The 20,799-nt window shown below is 38.3% G+C and overlaps 1 pseudogene; it reads left to right on the top strand.

Annotated features, from left to right (window-relative positions):
• The first annotated feature begins 588 nt into the window (after positions 1-588).
• On the top strand, positions 589-1,027 carry LOC130707164 (60S ribosomal protein L32-like; annotated as a pseudogene).
• Positions 1,028-20,799: the final 19,772 nt, after the last annotated feature.

Raw genomic sequence — 20,799 nt, 5'->3', positions numbered from 1 at the left:
CAACCTAAAATTCTATATCCAGAAAAAATATTCTTCAGAAATGAAGCTAAAATAAAAATATGTTCAGGAAAAGAAAACCTTGGAGAACTCATCACCCAAAGATCTGCACAAGAAGAAAATTTATAGTAAATTTCTTCAGGCTGAAGAAAGAGTAAACCAGAGTTTTACTAAGAAATAAAAAATACTGTGAATAGTCACTATGTAGGTAAATTTTTTAAAAATTCCTTCATTTTAAAATTTCTTTAAAGTGTATTTTATTGTTTAAATTATAAAATAATATATTTGTGGGGTTTATGACATATGAAGATGTAGATTATTTGACAATAAAAGTATAAATAAGAGGAGGGCATAATAGAAATATACTGTTATACATTTCTTACATTAAAACTCAAGAGGCATAATATTACTTGAAGAAAGACTGTGATAAGATGCGTATTGCAAACCCTAGAGCTCCTACTGCATAAACGTAAAAGTTATAGCTAGTAAGACCATGGTAAAGAAAAATTGAATATTGAAAATATTTAAATAGTCATAAAAAATGCAGGGACGGAGAACAAAAAATATATGGGACACGTCCTCCTCAGCATCATGGCCACCCTCAGACCTCTCATGAAGCCAAAGTTCAAAAAGAGAACCAACAAATCCATCCAGCACCAGTCAGACCGATATGTCATAATTAAGAACTGGCAGAAGCCCAGGGTCATGACAATAGGGTGTGCAGGAGATTCAGGGGCCAGATTTTGATGTCCAACTTTGGTTACTGGAACAACAAGAAAACAAAGCACTTGCTGACCAGTGACTTCTGAAAGTTTCTGTCCACAATGTCAAGGAGCTTGAAATGCTGCTGATCTGGAACATATATTACTGGGCTGTGATTTCTCACATCGTCTCCTCTAAGAACCACAGAGCCATTGTGGAAAGAGCAGCCTAGCTGGCTGTCAGTACCAATCCCAATGCCAGGCTGCACAGCGAAGAAAATGAAGAGGCAGCTTGTGTGCACATTGTATTCGTGTTAATAAAACCATAAAACTCAAAAAAGTATACGTATGGGACAAATTGAAAACAAATAGCTGGATGGTACACTTAGAAACAACCATGTAAATCATTAGATTAATTATAAATGCTCTAAACTTTCTTAAAAAAAAGCCAAAGAATATTACACTGGATTTAAGAGCTAAATCCAATTTTATATCATCTGGAGGAAGTGCATTTTAAATATGGAGTTACAGATAGTCCAACAGTAAGAGAATGGGAAAATATACAGAGAAGTCCTCACAACCAGGAATATTGACAAAGATGAGAAGGGGAATTTCATAAAAATAAAAGTGTCAATTCTGAATCCCTGTGAACCTAGTACCAGAGATTCATAAATCTATGAAGCAAAAACTGCAAAAAATCTGCAAACAAAATGAGACAAATCCACATTATAGTTGAAATTTCTGCAGAAAATTACTAAGGATATAAAAGATGTGAATAAAATATCAACCAGCAGGACATACCTGAAATTTATAGAATAATTCACTGAACAATGGAACATACAAAGTCTTTTTAAAGAGCACATTCAACAGGTGGAACAAAAAATAAAATTAATTAATGAATAACTGAAAAAAAAGAAACTGAACAGTTGTTTGGGACACCTTCCATCTGATTTCACATTAAATGGAGGCATATTGTGGAAATGAATCCTTAATGGCTATCCAGACTTTAAAAGTGCTCACATCAGTTATTAAAGCTAATAGGAACAATTTCAGTTTAAAAGCAGGACTTCCTGTCCACTTAATACTACAGTAGTATTGACTACATTACTTGGAAATGCCCTATGTCTAATTTTCCATACCTTAACTGGAGGAGAATATTGTCTCGAATGCAGATGCCTCAGATACCTTGTAATTTTATGTAACCAATTTCAATGGACTTTATGCCATTTTTAGCTTGTCACCTATGTGTGATTATCCCAGAAAACAATCTCTTTTCCCCCAAACTCACTATTTATGTACTTCTTATGTTTAATTACTGAACCTTAGTACTTCCCCATTGAAGAATGGGCTTATAAGTATACTTCCTCATGATTATATGATTTTTAGACTAGATGGTTTATTTGGTAGATTTCCTAGCATCATCTCCCTGGGCTCTAAGTTATTTAATACATTAATTTTGGGCAGTTCATCATGATGAACTGATGGTGTTAATTTTTTATTATAGCCTATTTAGTAGTTTTATCCTCTAAGATCACAAAGATTTTCTTTGATATTTTCTTAAACAAATTGTGGTATAGCCAAACCATAAAAAGAAACAAACTACTAGACACACAGCATTGACGAATCTCAAAAAATGTGCTGAGCTACCTAGGACACAAAAGAACACATACCATATGAACCCATGTATATACTATTACAGAAGAGGTAAACCTAATCTATAGTAATCTCTGGCCTAGGCAACAACTGATAACATATCAGTTGTTGCCTAGGCCAGAGGTGAGGGTGGGTAAAATGCAAATGGATACAAGGAAAATTTGGGGGGTGATGGAAATATTCTGTATCCTGATGGGGTTGATGATCATATGGGTGTATACATTTGACAAGCTCATCAAACTGCAAACTTAAAATAGGTGCTTTTTTATTGCATGTAAGTCACACTTCAATAAAGTTAATAAGGAAAACCAAACAGAAAACTATTGTGTAGGGAGAAGAATGGAAGCAGGGAGACTAGCTAAAGTGCTGTGAATAATCTGAGCAATGATGGTTGAAACAGTAGAAATGGAAAACAAGAAGATAAATTTAGGATATGTTTTGAAGGCAAATTTTACGTGATACGTGGATAATTTATATGTGTACATTTGGGAGTGGGGATTCTGATGGACAGTGAGAAATAAGGAAAAATCCCTGAAAGTTTGGCTTAAAAAATTGGATAGTGTTATTTATTCAGAACAGTTAATCTGAGAAAAGAGTTTGGTAATTGAGTTCTATGGAGAATCAAGAGTACTATTTTGGCTGTGTTAATTTTAAGATGCTTTTTAAAAAACCTGTGGACAAATATCCAGCAGGGTGTTGGGTATATGATTCTGGAGTTCTAGGGCATGTTTGAATCTTAAGGTACAGATGTGGAAGTGATAGCGGACAAGTTCTATTTAAAGCCATAGGCTTGAAAACATGTCACCTAGAGAGCCCAGGACATTTAGTGGTGGAGGAGGAGAAAAGGACCAGCGAAGGAGACTGTGATGAAGCAGCTAACAATGCAGGCACTCAGTTACAAGCACATGGGGTCCTAGACATTAAGAGATGAGAGAGTTTTGTGAAGAAAAGTGAGCAGTTATGTTGAAAGCAATGGAAAGGTCTGGTTAAGGAAAGAACGGTGACCACTGGATAAATTTGTGTGTGTGTGACCCTGACAAGATCTTTTTCTGGAATAGAAGGGGTGGAAACTTGATTGGACTGGATGTAGAAGATCATATTGACATGACTCTATATTTGTCAAGAAAACGTACAATGAATTGGGAAGGAATGGAAGAGTGGTGGGAAGATGATTCAGGTCAAAGTCATGGGAGGTTTTATTTGATTTGATTTGAAAAAAACCAGTATTAGTGCTTGTTTGTATGCTGATGGTAATATTCCATCAAGAACTGAGAATTGGTTGAAGCAGGAGAGGGGGTGTTTGAGGAAAGTCTTTGAGAAAACATGGGATGCAAACCCCAAGTGGAGGAATTCGTATTTAATACCATGCTTCATTTTGGGATACATAGCATTATGCTAAGAGAATGTATTGATGTCATTGTGCTCTATGCTTTAATACTCAATTTAGAACTAAAAAAGAAGACTTAGCAAAATAAGATTTGGTTCAAGTTAAGATTTGGTTAACATTCTGTGATTTCTTTTTTGGTTTGGAACACACAATTTTCCCAGTTTTGCCTATCCTTCAGGAATATCTTGCCTTCATTAGATAACTACTCTAAAGTTAAAATGAAAAGAGAGCATTTTCTAAAGGTTATACTATTTAAGGTTGTATTTATTGAAGGAAAAAAACTTCTAAACAGTTTTATCCTGATGGAAAAAATAGTTTCACCTGAGCCACAAATGAGACTGGAAACAAAAGACAGAATCTGAGAATTTGTTTGCAGGGTCTTCTGTTCAAAAGAATACCGTCCTTGAAAAATCTGCAGCCATAGTAACAGCCATTCCCAGTCCTGTGATCTACAGAGCATAGAACCCTGTTAGGTGTCACAAAATTATACACCATTGCACGCCAGTCACTAGTGAAAGGTTGAATTTTTTTTTTTTTTCTTTTTTGGTTGCTTTGGGTCTTGGTTGCTGTGTGCAGGCTTTTTCTAGTTGTGGCGAGCGGGGGCTACTCTTTGTTGCAGTGCGCGGGCTTCTCATTGTGGTGGCTTCTCTTGTTGCGGAGCACAGGTTCTAAGTGCACAGCCCTCAGTAGTTGCAGCACATGGGCTCAGGAGTTGTGGCTCGTGGGCTCTAGAGAGCAGGCTCAGTAGTTATGGCGCATGGGCTTAGTTGCTCCGAGACATGGGGCATCTTCCCGGACCAGGGATTGAACCTGTGTCCCTTGCATTGGCAGGCGGACTCAACCACTGGGCCACCAGGGAAGTCCGAAATGTTGACTTTTTATTGTCAGTTCTTGAACAGCCACTAATAATCATTCGGAGCTAAAGACACTCTTCATCTAATGTGGTGAATGGAGCTAATGAAATACTTAAGGGCCAGAGCAAGAAGTGAGGAAAAAAGCTGTGACTTTAAAATCCCCAGAAACAAAGGATGTCTTACAAATGAGAAGAAAACTTGAGACTGTGAAAGCCTGAGGTCGGGTCTCAGGAAAAAAGAAAGTGAAAAAAGCAGATTATTTTCCCAAATACTGGCATTTAAGCTGCTAGTACTTCCACGGGGGTGACCACCAAGGTCGTGAGAGGATCTCCTACTCCTGCTGGTAGATCTGCGGATCTTGGGCTATCCCCTCACTCCTTCTCCTACCTCCTTCAAACATAGATAATAACACTAAAACAGGTGTATCACCGAGGATCCTTTAGGTGCAAGTCGCTGAATAAATGAAAAGTGGCTTCAACAGCGAGAATAATTCGCTACCTCGCATAACAGGAAGTCCCAAGGTCGGCGCTATCCGAGTTGGTTACCTCCTCAGCTCCATGATGTGAGGGCTCCTGGTCACTCTCTCTGGGAGTCTCTTGACTTTCCCCTTTTGGGCACAAAAAGAATACAAGTAGGTCTTAACATAGAGGCCTCACGTGGCAGTGTCAAAGGCAGGAACAAGCAAGTCCCTATTTTATTTCTCCTTTTTTAATTATGAGGAAAACAATCCCAGAGGCCTCTCACTAGACTTTCCTCTTTGTCTTGTTTTTCTAATACTTGACCATGTGTAACAAATCACTGATAAGGGAAATGAAATTATAATGGCTGGCATAGACTGATGAGCATCTACCCCTGGGGGTAGGGAAGCCCCTTAAAGATACACAAAAAACTAGTTCCTAAATAGAGCTGGCTTTCTGCCAGCAGAGCAGAAAGGATAACTGTGACCGCTGAGAAGAGAGGGCAATGCATGCGCAGTGATGAGCAGAGTGGCTGGTGCCCAAATGCATTTAGTAAATATTAGCTGCTATTGTTGTCCTATCAAGCCGCTCTTCTGGGAAACACAATAGAAGACCCCAGCCTCACACCCCAGACTATGTATTCTGACCTCCATCCAATCTGTCATCAAATAGTACAGTTAAGCCCTTAGCTGTAGCTTTACTTTCTTTCCTTGACTGTAAATCCTTTTCCCTTGTCGTCCTGTTTGTCTCAAAAAGTGGTAGCTAATGAGTTGTCTGCCTCCAGCCTCATCGATTTTCAAAATTTTTGCATATTGTAGCCAAACTGATCTGTCTTTTTTAAACTTTTTTTTTTAATTTATTTATTTATTTTTATTTTTGACTGTGTTGGGTCTTCGTTTCTGTGCGAGGGCTTTCTCTAGTTGCGGCAAGTGGGGGCCACTCTTCATCGCGGTGCGCGGGCCTCTCACTATCGCAGCCTCTCTTGTTGCGGAGCACAGGCTCCAGACGCGCAGGCTCAGTAACTGTGGCTCACGGGCCCAGTTGCTCCGCGGCATGTGAGATCTTCCCAGACCAGGGCTCGAACCCGTGTCCCCTGCAGTGGCAGGCAGACTCTCAACCACTGCGCCACCAGGGAAGCCCCAAACTGATCTTTCTAAAGGCAGATCTAATCATGTCACCATCTTCCTTAAGAGCTTATCACAGTTCCTCATTGCATTACATCTGAAGGTTGACCTCTTCAGGATCATGTCCATGTAGTTGTTCTTCAGTGCAGGTGGAGGGAGGCTCTCTGTCCTTCAGCTCTGCCGTATGGAACATGCAGTCCCCTTGGTGCAGGAGGAGAGAAACAGAAGACTCCCAAGTAGGGTCTCCATTGTCCACAAAGAGTGGGGTGCCCAGCCCATCTGTAAGGGGCTGAGAAGCACCATCTGGCATTCACCCGGAAGGGGAGGAGGACATACTTTTAGGGAACACTATTGTAATAGATCCAGAGATGTGCCTCCCGGATCCCCCTTCAAGGAAGGGCTTGCTGCCCAATTTCAGAGAACTTGTCTGTCTCAGTGGCTGAGAGCTGCCTTGTCTGAGGTCACGACTTTCCTGGGGTAGCCCACTTGTAACTGAGTGAGGCAGAGGGATAAAGACATGGCCGTTTTGGCCCATGCACATAACTCCGAGAGGCACTGCTCACTTGAGGACTCCCTGCTGGGGTGGCCAGGGCTTCCTTGTGCTTGCTTCACAGTTGACTTCTTCCTCTTCTCTATCCTGTTTCACCATTTCTTTCATAGGTTTTGATCCTTTATGAACATCTTGTACCGCATACTCTACATGGTATCTGCTTCTGGAAATTACAACCTGCAACAACTAGTAATTTCTAGCAGAAAGTCCTTTAACCCTCAACTCTCTTTTCTGCCTCAATGATCATTATCTAAGTTGATAATTTTTCACTCCAGATTTATAGAAATACAGTTACCTGAATGCATCACCAAAATTTTGCAGATAAAATACAATTTATTAAGTAATTACATGCTGCCAAGTGCTTTTTAAAAAATAAGTTTATTTATTTTATTTATTTACTTTTGGTTGTGTTGGGTCTTCGTTGCTGCGCGCGGGCTTTCTCTAGTTGCGGAGAGCGGGGGCTACTGTTCATTGTGGTGTGCGGGCTTTTCATTGTGGTGGCTTCTCTTGTTGCAGAGCACGGGTTGTAGGTGCGTAGGCTTCAGTAGTTGTGGTGCATGGGCTCAGCAGTTGTGGCACGTGGGCTCTAGAGTGCAGGCTCAGTAGTTGTGGCACACAGGCTTAGTTGCTCCGTGGCATGTGGTATCTTCCCAGACCAGGTATCGAACCCATGTCCCCTGCACTGGCAGGCGGATTCTTAACCATTGTGCCACAAGGGCGGTCCCCAAGTACTCTTTTTTGTTTTGTTTTTCTTTTTTACTCTCTCATTCTCTCTAAGGCTCCCTATGAGTAGATAGATGCGTAGAAGAAAAGTCATCTGCCCAGACCCAATAGTTATTAAACCAGGGAGTTCAGACTCTGATCCTCCTTTGCCCTTTATAACTTTACAGCCTGTTTCCTTTATAACTAGTTTAAACCACCACTGCCTGGAGCACCCTTTCCCTCTTCCCTTTGAGGGGCTCACTGCTACTCACTCAGCTCAGCATCAGTAAATCCAAAAAACTTCCAAAGTTGTCCCCTATCCCTGCATGCACTGTCATGCTGTGTTGCGCCGATAGCTAGTACCCAAACATTTATCCCCATCTTGGTACTTATCAATACTGTATGATAGTCGTCGTTGCCTGTCTAGCATCTCTAATGGCTGACTAGTGCCTGGTGCATCCTTCTTTACCTACTTCTCAAAAGGATTTTTAGTGATTTAGTGTCAGCACATCGTAGGTATTGAAAAGTGTTTACTGAGTGAATTTAATAATGCTCTTTTTTTTCTCTAGCTTTGCACGAACTCTATCATCCTAGGAGATTCAGTTAAAAGAGGAAAAAATACTGCCATTCTAGAATGTATGCAACAAACATCTGTGAGTCTAAAGGAATTTGGCTCATTAATGTTTCTTTTCCAGTTCTGATAGTTGACTATGCTCGTGGCTGACTACACAGTGTGACGTAGCGCCGATAACTTGGGAAGGGCAGAGGTGTCTAGTGAATGGAGAACTCTTCCTAGACAGAACTATTTTCTGTTCATTTTTTTTCCCCACAAATCCACGTTCAACATCTATGACATGCAAGACCCCTTCAGGGATGACTATCTCAGTCAGTTTAGATAATCACATTCAAGATGTATGTGTGTAACAGGAATTATGATATGAGTATTCACATTCTGGTTCTCTTCCCTGCCCCCCAATACTATCCCCATTAATTTTATTTGCAATTAAGCAAGATGAGGGGAGAAATATTCTGAGCAAAATGTTTTATTGTCTGATAACAAATGAAAATTATGCAAGTGGAAAAAAACTGAACCACTCTACAAAAGAACCATGTTGGGAGACTATAATATCCTTCATGGAACAGTACTTTATTAAAAGCCAGAAAAAATCTTTTATCAATGGTTGCATCCAAAAATCTGCCATTAATCTATGACAGTGATGCCAAGGAGAGTATCATCTTCCAGGTAGAAAGTTCATTTACTTAACTGAATAAAAAGAGAGTATTTTATAGCATTTTTATTTCACTCCTCATTGCTATGTGCTTTAAATAAGACAATTGCCCTTATTTTTCATAGAAAAATAAAAAAACACATGTACATTGTCTATGCAATTTAAAATAAAAATATGTACATATTTTATTGACTTCATTTTAATTATTATTAAATAGACAAATATAAAGACATAACATGAGAACCCACTTTGTCTTGCACAATATTTAATAACTATGTCCTATAAATGGGTGTGACCAAGAGAGTGCCACGTTGTGACAAGGTGGGCAAGGTGAAGATTACAAATAACATTTAGTCAATTGTGGGCCTGCAGAAACCAGTGCTCAGGTGAATGTCAAAGTCAGGCCACGTTTCCCAGCTGTGACGACAGCCTTTCTACTCCAGTTTTGGACACTCTTCACATTTTTAAAAGTACACCCACCAGGTCCCCCTCGCTCCCTCCTGAATTTTCTCCTTCCCTTTTTTCTTTGTGTCTTTCTACCTTTCCTTCCATCTGGCTTTCCCTCCAATTCTCTCTCCTTTCTTCAAACGAGTAGCCAGCACCTGCTCTGAGTTCAGCCACATTCTGACCCGGAGGGATACAAAGATGAATAAGTCAGCCGATTATTGTTTCCAGGGGCTTTTATTTTTGCCTCTCTTCTCATTTTAGACTTAACATTTGCTTTCCCATCTATCACAACAGGGCTTCAAACTACTGAAGTTTCTGTAACTGTCTCCTTCCAAATCAAAAAGTTACTCCTTTCTTCTTCCATTGGATCACGTCAGAATATGTCCCACTTATGTGCAAGGGATGCTAATGGAATAAGGATGTCCCTCACAGACAAATTTTCATATTTTTAGCATCCTGGGTTGTGTTTATCCTTAAAGGATATATCTACCTGTAAGAATTGTGGGCTCTAGGTAAGACATATTTTTGAGGATGTAGGTCTTGAGAAAAGGATTTGTGAATGTTGTTCAGAGTTGAGCTCATGGAGAGAGAGGGTTTGGGAAGCAGTTAGTCCTCTGGTCCATTCCCAGCTTGGCCATTTACTAGTTATGTGAAGCTGAGACCCTCGGTTTTCTCATCAGAATTCAGTAATGGGAATTAAATCAGCTGCAATTTGTAAGGTGTTATAAATTAATGTCTGTGTTATAATTCTTAAGCTATTCCTACCCTAAACGTCTTCTCTTTATGTACGTGTGTAAAACCTCATTAATGAGGAGTTGGATCCTTAGAATATATTATTATTATTTCTAGTTGCTTCTCGTTTTTTGCCAGTGTGTATGGCTAAAAAGCAGTGTGATGTGGTTGAGTTGGCTGATTCTACCTCTGAAGACCTGATTGTGAGCCTTTCTTCCCAAATTCACATTGCAGTGTCATTAAATTGATAGCTTGAAATAGGTCATCTTGGGAAAATTTATAGCGTGGAAATTAACAAACACTACAAAAAAAGGCTCTGTTTTCTTCTGGAGGGAGAAAAAAAATTGTTAACCCTTTACTAGCACACCACTGCCAAGAGTCCAGGCAGAGACAGAGAAAATCCTCTTTTTTCTTTTCCCAAATAACAGGATAGGACACTACAAGTCCCGAGTTCCCATTTCCCTATGACTGTGCTTCTGCTAGGAGGGGAACATATTTCCGAATTCTCTCCAAACTCAACTCTACCTTCTGATCAAGGTGGCCTTAATGTTCTCTCCTGCCTTTTGTTTCCGGAGCTGAGTTCAATTTCTCTCCGTGATTGCAGTAGTCTTGACCCCTAAGCAATACTCTTTTTTTTTTTTTTTTAAATTAATTTTTAGTTTTGGCTGCATTGGGTCTTCATTGCTGCACACGGGCTTTCTCTAGTTGTGGCGAGCGGGGGCTACTCTTCATTGCGGTGCGTGGGCTTCTCACTGTGGTGGCTTCTCTTGTTGCGGAGCACGGGCTCTAGGTGCTTGGGCTTCAGTAGTTGTGGCACGTGGGCTCACTAGTTGTGGCTCATACGCTCTAGAGCATAGGCTCAGTAATTGTGGCGCACAGGCTTAGTTGCTCCGCGGCACGTGGGATCTTCCCGGACCAGGGCTCGAACCTGTGTCCCCTGCATTGGCAGGTGGATTCTTAACCACTGCACCACCAGGCAAGTCCCTAAGCAATAGTCTTGAATGAAGTCTTCCTTGCCTATTTAACCCCATCAATGCAGTTTTTCTTTGACACTGTCCCAGTTTTTTGACACTGACAATTCCATTTTTTTTTTGCAATATCAATCTCTATTCACACCCCTCTTAAAGCATGTACAATATTTCATGCTCCTAACATGAAGTGCCTCTGAGCTGTCAAATTCTTTGACCATTTATTAGATAGTCTGGCTTATTTTGTCTCTATGATAAAAAAAAAAAAGGACAGGTTGTCTGATATTTACAGAGAATCCCAGGTAAATTTTATTGGCATCATTTGAAAAGTACTTAGTGGATTCTTTTTTAAATATAAAAACTATTTTCAAAGACCAGATTGAAAAATAGAAAGTTGTTCCCTTTTAGTTCCCCAAACTTCTATCTGGTTCTGCAGGGTATTTCACACAGCTGTGCTTTATGAGAGGCAATGAATTGTATTTATTCAGCAGCTTCTCTGGGGCAGTGAACTCTGAGCTCTTGCTCATAATTAGCATAAGTAAGCAACACATTCCTGGTTGTCAGGCTCTTTTGAGCCTCCAAGTCACCCTCAAGGGAGGCATAACACACACCAGCCTAGAGTGCTTCCACCTATTTCAGCTCTGTGCTTGCTGCCCTACCGATCACTTTCAAATGCAAATATCTCCTTTACTATTTGAGGATTCATGCCTGCTTCTCCCTTTCTCATTAAATTATCCCTCCACCCACCCCACACCAAGGTGGGTCTCTGTGGATTGCAGACCAGTTGCCAAGAACCTTAAGAAGAACTGAAAACCTTTCACTTTCTACCCTGTGTCCTCTCCTTTTTTATTTGCTGTGGTCTCTGTAGCTGAGAACTATTTCTGGAGCAGCGCAGGCTAACAGCCAAGCCTTAGTGTGCTTCTTTCTTCAGGTTTCACCTAAGTAGATCTCAATATCATGCTGGCCTCGGGAATAGAGGCTCCTTAGAATACTTTGCTGCCTTCCCACCTGCCTTTAATGGTAACTAGAAATAGATTTAATGATCTCCAGGTGCATCTATCACCATCCTCAAACAGTCTGGTTTTCAATTATTCAGCTTACTGTGGCCAGGGAACAGGACTCACCTTTCTTAGGGAACTGTAAGTTCTACTTCCTATTTCCTCTCCATTTGGGCTCTTTACTGCCCTTCCTGTCCCCTGCCTGCCACCATCAAATCAGGAGAATCTTTGGCTGTCATGGTGTCATGGTAGGACGTCTATCTCTAACTCTCTGTCTTCAAATCTATTCAGACTCAGGATTTTGCCTTTAGAATCCCAAATGGCTTCTTTTTGCTATAAAATTATTTTCTTTATGAATGTCTCACAGTTTAGGTGCGTGAATGGTGAAAAGGCCACGGTCTTACCAAAAAAAAAAAAAAAAAAAAAAGACTAAAAGAGGAGAACTTCTGCTGATATTTCAAAATATTGTGCCACCACATAAATACCATGCTGACTGAAGAAGGCATTTTAGTGTAGATGCTGTCTTTTAGTATCTTTAAGCAGAAACCCACTTAAAAGATATAAAAGCCCAAGCTCTACTTTTTATGTTCCTTAACCTCAAATAAAAGGGAAGTTGATTTGGGCAGAGATTAAACATAACAAATACAAAACTCACTTTCCTACCCATAGATGAGTTCCATTTAAAATAAATATTTTTTATCAAATCATCCCATTGTACACTTGAAATATCTTAGTTTTATTTCTCAATTATACCTCAGTAATGCTAAAAACTAGAATAATTTTTTTTCAGGAGCACTTTTGTATTGGTGACTGTAAATTATGATTTAAATCTGGTACAGTCACTGGTAAGTGTTGCTTGAAATGCAGGCAGGGGATAAGCAAACACTTCATAGAGTTTACAAAATGCAAGTAGGATACTACCACAAAGTCACAGTTGTCTTTCACAATGTGTATTAATATTTGCCTGCTGAAAATTCCATGCATTTTGCCTGTTAATGAAGACCTTTTAAGTTAAAATTCCCTTTCTGAACAGGAATACTGTCCCTATATACTATATATATACACACACACACTAATATTACACTACTATATATCATTATATATACTATTATATTTATGTGGTTTTATAGACATAATATATTTACTATTAAACTAGTTATTTACTATTAAGCTATTTAGCTATCACAATTAAGCAAGTTTTCAGAGATTCTTTCCAAATGTGTGCTTCTTTCCACAATACCCATTATAAATATTTCAACAAGGAAAAGAATATGAAATGTTTGCAGACTTGTCCGCAACACATTTTTGTTCAGCAATAATGACTTCAAGGTGTTTCTATTCAAAACTAAAGCTTTGCAGGAAGTTGAAGAGGAAGCCCTTACTCCTTGCCCCTTCATTTCTTTGTGTCCTGAAATTTGTGACTCAGTGCAATGAAAATAATCAGAATGAAACCTTGCCCAGAGGGAAGTCCTCTCAAATGCTGGCGGGGTTCCACTGCCCTCCTCCAGCATCATCCCTCATTTTCTTTGGAATATTGTAAATTTTAAGACCTGCTAGTAGAATCTATATCAAATATGTTTTATTGGGAAAGAGATTTTGAGGTGGAATAAAAGCATATTTTCTTAACCCTTTCATATTCTGATCGATTTACTTTAATCTGGATTAACTAAAATCCCTGAAGACCCTAAGAAATTACATGAGATTTCACCTCAGAGAACATTCTCCTATGTTAAACTACATTGCAATTAGGAAGCCAGGAATGGAGTTTGAGCTCAGTACTCTTGAAGCTGAGAAAAGAAGTTTATTTGCCTTTACACAATTTTCATTCTTTTTGTGGCTTTTCTTAAGTCTCACTCAGGGCAAGATTCTCTATTGCTAATAAGCATTCCCAGTAATTTAGGGCACTGACCTCCTGTTTTCCCAAATAATATTTGTTGGTGCAAATCAAATCTGTTTTTCTCTTATGTTATTCCCCCCACATTTGCAGGGGCCTATATTGATGTATTTAATTTTGAAAAGTGTTATGGGATACCTTAAAAGAGAGTCAGTCCTTCTCATGCCGAGAAGTTAAACCTAAGATACATATTGTTGAGTTTTAAAGGTATGTTGGGTGGAGTTTGAATCAAAATATAGGCCATGTGGCACATTTGAAATGCACCTTATGCCCTTGGGAGTGCCCCAGAGAGAGGGGTAGTCATCTTCCAGAGCAGATGGAATGTTGTGATTAGAGACCCCAGTGACTGTTAATGGTAGGTGGCATGGCATATATATCATGACATTTGGATAGTAAAAACAGATGTTTCTAATAAAATTCTCAGATCAAAGCTCTAAAAGCAGACACTCTAATTTGAATAACTTTGTAGCATGTTTCTGGGTGACGAGTAGCAGAAAGTCATTTTGCAATAGTTAACAGTTTTCCTGAGCTACAATCATCAGGCTCCCTACTGATCAATAAAAACATGCCAGGTTCTTTGAGGTTAAGTTACTTGGGTAAGTTACTTAAGTTCCCTCAGCATGAATTTGTTTATTCGTTACATGTACACAGGACCTGGCTCTGTGAGCACATGGTAATCACCTGATTTTCAACAAATGAGTGCACACCTACCTTATTAATAGGTAGGTATTTAAAAGATTAAATGAGATAAAATAATATCAAGTAAGCAAAAGTTTCATCACGCACTTGGCATGCATTAAACACTAACCACTTGAGCGTCTTTATCCCTTTTTCACAAAGTGTCTTCACATCGAATACCTTATTTAGACCAGACAATTTCTAGTTTTTATTTAGGGTACATGTTACCTTCATTTTCAAACAAAAGACTGAGATTCAGACAAACTAATTGGCTTTCCAATGTCCATGTGGCCAGTGCATATCTGAGCCTGGAGTAAATATTCAGATAGTCAAGGTTCTGTTTCAGGGCCTAACTTCCAGCCCTGCCACTACTATCCATCTGCTTCCACTTTGGGGTCTGGTTTTCTCCTCTATAAATTGAAGGAGTTGACGTTGTTGGGTGTGGCATCAACTAATATATGGCACGATCCACCACATAGTCTCAGTATCCCACAGCAACATGCATTTACCTAGATCACAAATCCATAGGTCACCTGAGGGTCCCCTGTTCTAGGCTGGGTACATCCCTGGCTGGCTCAGCCCTGTAGGTCTCTAATCCTCCTCCTCAGCTAGCCCAGGCTTACTCTTCTGCTCTGACAGATGTGAAAGAGAGCAGGCACAATAGCACAAACAGTTTTCTGTTAACAGTCCATTAACCCAGGCAGATCATGTGGCAAACCCGAAAGCAAGGGGTAGGGAAGTATCTTCTGTCTCTTTCCTGGGAGAAGGTACTGCCAGGTGGTATGTGAAGGATGTGGATAAGGGCAGGGTAAAGAATTGAGGACATTAATGCCATGTATTTCAACTGCTAAGATTGCTTTTAGCTCCAGCACGTTGTGATTTTCTTCCAATTTACATTTGGTTGGCAGAGTCTCTTTTCCTTATTTCTTTTCTTAATGTTTTTCTTTTTTAAAAAAGTGTTATTTTTTAAAATGAATTCTTATTGGAGTATATTTGCTTTACAATGTTGTGTTAGTTTCTGCTGTACAGCAAAGTGAATCAGTTATGCGTATACATATATCCCCTCTTTTTAAGATTTCCTTCCTGTTTAGGTCACCACAGAGCACTGAGTAGAGTTCCCTAGTGCTATAGTGCTATACAGTAGGCTCTCATTAGTTATCTATTTTGTACACAGTAGTGTATATATGTCAGTCCTAATCTCCAGTTCATCCCACCCCCCCCAAACCCCTTGGTATCCATAAGTTTGTTCTCCACATCTCTGTCTCTATTTCTGCTTTGCAAATAAGTTCATCTGTACCACTTTTCTAGAGTCTTCATATAAGAGATATTATATGATATTTTTCTCTTTCTGACTTACCCCACTCTGTATGACGGACTCTAGGTCTATCCACGTCTCTGCAAATGGCACTATTTCATTCCTTTTTATGGCTGAGTAATATTTCAATGTATATATGTACCACATCTTCTTTAACCCATTCCTCTGTTGATGGACATTTAGGTGGCTTCCATGACCTGGCTATTGTAAATAGTGCTGCAGTGAACATTGGGGTGCATGTGTCTTTTTGAATTATGGTTTTCCTTGGGTATATGCCCAGTAGTGGGATTGCTGGGTCATATGGTAATTCTGTTTTTAGTTTTTTGAGGAAACTCCATACTGTCCTCCATAGTGGCTGTACCAATTTACATTCCCACCAACAGTGCAAGAAGGTTCCCTTTTCTCCACATCCTCTCCAGCATTCATTGTTTATAGATTTTTTGACGTTGGCCATTCTGACCAGTGTGAGGTGATACCCCATAACTTCTTCACACTCTTTTCAGATCAAAATCCCTATATTCTGCATCTAGGAAGGACTAATTATTTCCTTCTTTTCTGTTTAAACAAAAAAACCTGCATCTGTGTGAACCCTGAAAGCATATTCACGATGAAGAAAATATAGTGCTCCAACCTCCTATGAGATTGTCCTTTAATACTGCCTTCTGGAACAATATGTTCAGGGAACAGCAAGATCAACATATAAAAAAAACACAGAATGGCAAACTGACATGAGTTTTCTGCGCTTCAGTGAATTCCTGTTTGCCCTAGGCAACTTGAAAAACATTGACACTAATTATTAGAGAAATGCAAATTGTAATGTTTTTGTGTCTATGTCCATCATTGATATTGACCTATAATTTCCTTTTTTGGTGATATCTTTGTCTGGTTTTGGTATCAGGGTGATGGTGGCCTCGTAGAATGAGTTTGGGAGTGTTCCTCCCTCTGCAATTTTTTGGAAGAGTTTGCGAAGGATAGGAGTTAGCTCTTCTCTAAATGTTTGGTAGAATTCACCTGTGAAGCCATCTGGTCCTGAACTTTTGTTTGTTGGAAGATTTTTAATTACAGTTTCAATGTCATTACTTGTGATTTGTCTGTTTATATTTTCTAATTCTTCCTGGTTCAGTCTTGGAAAGTTGTACCTTTCCAAGAATTTGTCCATTTCTTCCAGGTTGTCAATTTTATTGGCATAGAGTTGCTTGTGGTAGTCTCTTTTGATCCTTTGTATTTCTGTGGTGTCAGTTGTAATTTCTCCTTTTTCATTTCTAATTTTATTGATTTGAGTCCTCTCTCTTTTTTTCTTGATGAGTCTGGCTAAAGGTTTATCAATTTTGTTTATTTTCTCAAAGAACCAGCTCTTAGTTTTACTGACCTTATTTATTTATTGCTATTGTTTTCTTAATTTCTATTTAGTTTGTTTCTGCTCTGATCTGTATGATTTCTTTCCTCCTACTAATTTTGGGGCTTTTTTTTTTTTGTTCTTCTTTCTCTAGTTGCTTTAGGTGTAAGGTTAGATTGTTTATTTGAGATGTTTCTAGTTTCTTCAGGTGAGATTGAATTGCTATAAACTTCCCTTTTAGAACTGCTTTTGCTGAGTCCCATAGGTTTTTTTTTTTTTTTTTTTTTTCCACACACACACACACTGTATTTTATTTTTACAAGAGATAGACTGACACCAAGCATTGTACATGGATGACCACAACAAAAGCAACAATGATTGCAATTACCAAACATGAAACACACTTATACTATGTCATAATATTGACATTCAGTCCAGTAATCCTCCACTGTAACAGCTCCTTTGCTTTGCAGTGAAAATTGATTTGTATATTCTTTGCCTCTGAGTCCTTGTGGGATTTTTTTTTTTAATTCAGACAGAAAGTCACAAAAATTATACTCATCCTCATCAGTTCACTCAGTCCCATGTAATTAATTTCTTTTTTTTCATCTTGATCTTTTGTTAGCACTTTTATGAGTTCATCAGTTTTTCATTAGAGTTCTGAAAATGCTTATTCATTCAGTTCAGCAGTACAGTCAGTTACCAGAAACCTGTACTTGTCAGAGTCTTTTCCATGAATTTCTTGAAGATGAAACTCTTTTATAGGAACATATTTGCAAAATCATCAGAGTACACCCAGAACTGTCTGTAAATGACAAAAGACTTAAAAATGACCATGGTTAAAGATTTGATGAAAGTTCATAATAATGCAGTTGACAAGAAAATTAGTTATTTCTGAGATATACATTTTAAAGTAATAACTAGGATTATTACTTATAACATTATACCAGAACATATAAGATTTTTAGACGTTTCCTGTAATGTCTGAAACATTTATATTAACATATTTCCATACATATTTCCATACAAATACAAATATAAGATTTTTAGAAATTTCATGTAATGTCTGAAACATTTATATTAACCTATTTCCATACATATTTCCATACAAATACAAATATAAGATTTTTAGAAATTTCATGTAATGTCTGAAACATTTATATTAACATATTTCCATACATATTTCCATACAAATACAAATATAAGATTTTTAGAAATTTCATGTAATGTCTGAAACGTTTATATTAACATATTTCCATACATATTTCCATACAAATACAAATATAAGATTTTTAGAAATTTCATGTAATGTCTGAAACATTTATATTAACATATTTCCATACATATTTCCATACAAATGCAAATATAAGATTTTTAGAAATTTCATGTAATGTCTGAAACATTTATATTAACATATTTCCATACAAATAACCCAATGAAAGTTTAGTATTAGTTGTTTTGTTTGTTTTTTTATACTGCAGGTTCTTATTAGGCATCAGTTTTATACACATCAGTGTATACATGTCAATCCCAATCGCCCAATTCAGCACATCACCATCCCCACCTCATCGCAGTTTTCCCCCCTTGGTGTCCATATGTCCATTCTCTACATCTGTGTCTCAACTTCTGCCCTGCAAACTGGCTCATCTGTACCATTTTTCTACGTTCCACATACATGCATTAACATACGATATTTGTTTTTCTCTTTCTGACTTACTTCACTCTGTATGACAGTCTCTAGATCCATCCACTTCTCAACAAATGACTCAATTTCGTTCCTTTTTATGCCTGAATAATATTCCATCGTATATATGTACCACAACTTCTTTATCCATTCGTCTGTTGATGGGCATTTAGGTTGCTTCCATGACCTGGCTATTGTAAATAGTGCTGCAATGAACATTCGGGTGCACGTGTCTTTTTGAATTACGGTTTTCTCTGGGTATATGCCCAGTAGTGGGATTGCTGGGTCATATGGTAATTCTATTTTTAGTTTTTTAAGGAACCTCCATATTGTTCTCCATAGTTGCTGTATCAATTTACATTCCCACCAACAGTGCAAGAGGGTTCCCTTTTCTCCACACCCTCTCCAGCATTTGTTGTTTGTAGATTTTCTGATGATGCCCATTCTAACAGGAGTGAGGTGATACCTCATTGTAGTTTTGATTTGCATTTCTCTAATAATTAGTGATGTTGAGCATCTTTTCATGTGCTTCGTGGCCGTCTGTATGTCTTCTTTGGAGAAATGTCTATTTAGGTCTTCTGCCCATTTTTGGATTGGGGTGTTTGTTTCTTTGATATTGAGCTGAATGAGCTGTTTATATATTTTGGAGATTAATCCTTTGTCCGTTGATTCATTTGCAAATATTTTCTCCCATTCTGAGGGTTGTCTTTTCGTCTTGTTTATGGTTTCCTTTGCTGTGCAAAAGCTTTGAAGTTTCATTAGGTCCCACTTGTTTATTTTTGTTTTTATTTCCATTACTCTAGGAGGTGGATCGAAAAAGATCTTGCTGTGATTTATGTCAAAGAGTGTTCTTCCTATGTTTTCCTCTAAGAGTTTTATAGTGTCCAGTCTTATATTTAGGTCTCTAATCCATTTTGAGTTTATTTTTGTGTATGGTGTTAGGGAGTATTCTAATTTCATTCTTTTACATGTGGCTGTCCAGTTTTCCCAGCACCACTTATTGAAGAGACTGTCTTTTCTCCATTGTATATCTTTGCCTCCTTTGTCATAGATTAGTTGACCATAGGTGCGTGGGTTAATCTCTGGGCTTTCTATCTTGTTCCATTGATCTATGTTTCTGTTTTTGTGCCAGTACCATATTGTCTTGATTACTGTAGCTTTGTAGTATAGTCTGAAGTCAGGGAGTCTGATTCCTCCAGCTCCATTTTTTTGCCTCAAGACTGCTTTGGCTATTCGGGGTCTTTTGTGTCTCCATACAAATTTTAAGATGATTTGTTCTAGCTCCGTAAAAAATGCCATTGGTAATTTGATAGGGATTGCATTGAATCTGTAGATTGCTTTGGGTAGTATACTCATTTTCACAATGTTGATTCTTCCAATCCAAGAACATGGTATATCTCTCCATCTGTTGGTATCCTCTTTAATTTCTTTCATCAGTGTCTTATAGTTTTCTGCATACAGGTCTTTTGTCTCCCTAGGTAGGTTTATTCCTAGGTATTTTATTCTTTTTGTTGCAATGGTAAATGGGAGTGTTTCCATAATTTCTCTTTCAGATTTTTCATCATTAGTGTATAGGAATGCAAGAGATTTCTGTGCATTAATTTTGTAACCTGCAACTTTACCATATTCATTAATTAGCTCTAGCAGTTTTCTGGTGGCAGTTTTAGGATTCTCTATGTATAGTATCATGTCATCCGCAAACAGTGACAGTTTTACTTCTTCTTTTCCAATTTGGATTCCTTTTATTTCTTTTTCTTCTCTGATTGCCGTGGCTAGGACTTCCAGAACTATGTTGAATAATAGTGGTGAGAGTGGACATCCTTGTCTCGTTCCTGATCTTAGAGGAAATGCTTTCAGTTTTTCACCATTGAGAATGATGTTTGCTGTGGGTTTGTCATATATGGCCTTTATTATGTTGAGGTAGGTTCCCTCTATGCCCACTTTCTGGAGAGTTTTTATCAGAAATGGGTGTTGAATTTTGTCAAAAGCTTTTTCTGCATCTATTGAGATGATCATATGGTTTTTCTTCTTCAATTTGTTAATATGGTGTATCACATTGATTGATTTGTGTATATTGAAGAATCCTTGCATC

This window comes from Balaenoptera acutorostrata, chromosome 2 (genome assembly GCF_949987535.1).
Source record: "Balaenoptera acutorostrata chromosome 2, mBalAcu1.1, whole genome shotgun sequence".
NCBI classification, from domain to species: Eukaryota; Metazoa; Chordata; class Mammalia; order Artiodactyla; family Balaenopteridae; genus Balaenoptera; species Balaenoptera acutorostrata.
This window is presented reverse-complemented; position numbering and strand designations above follow the sequence as displayed.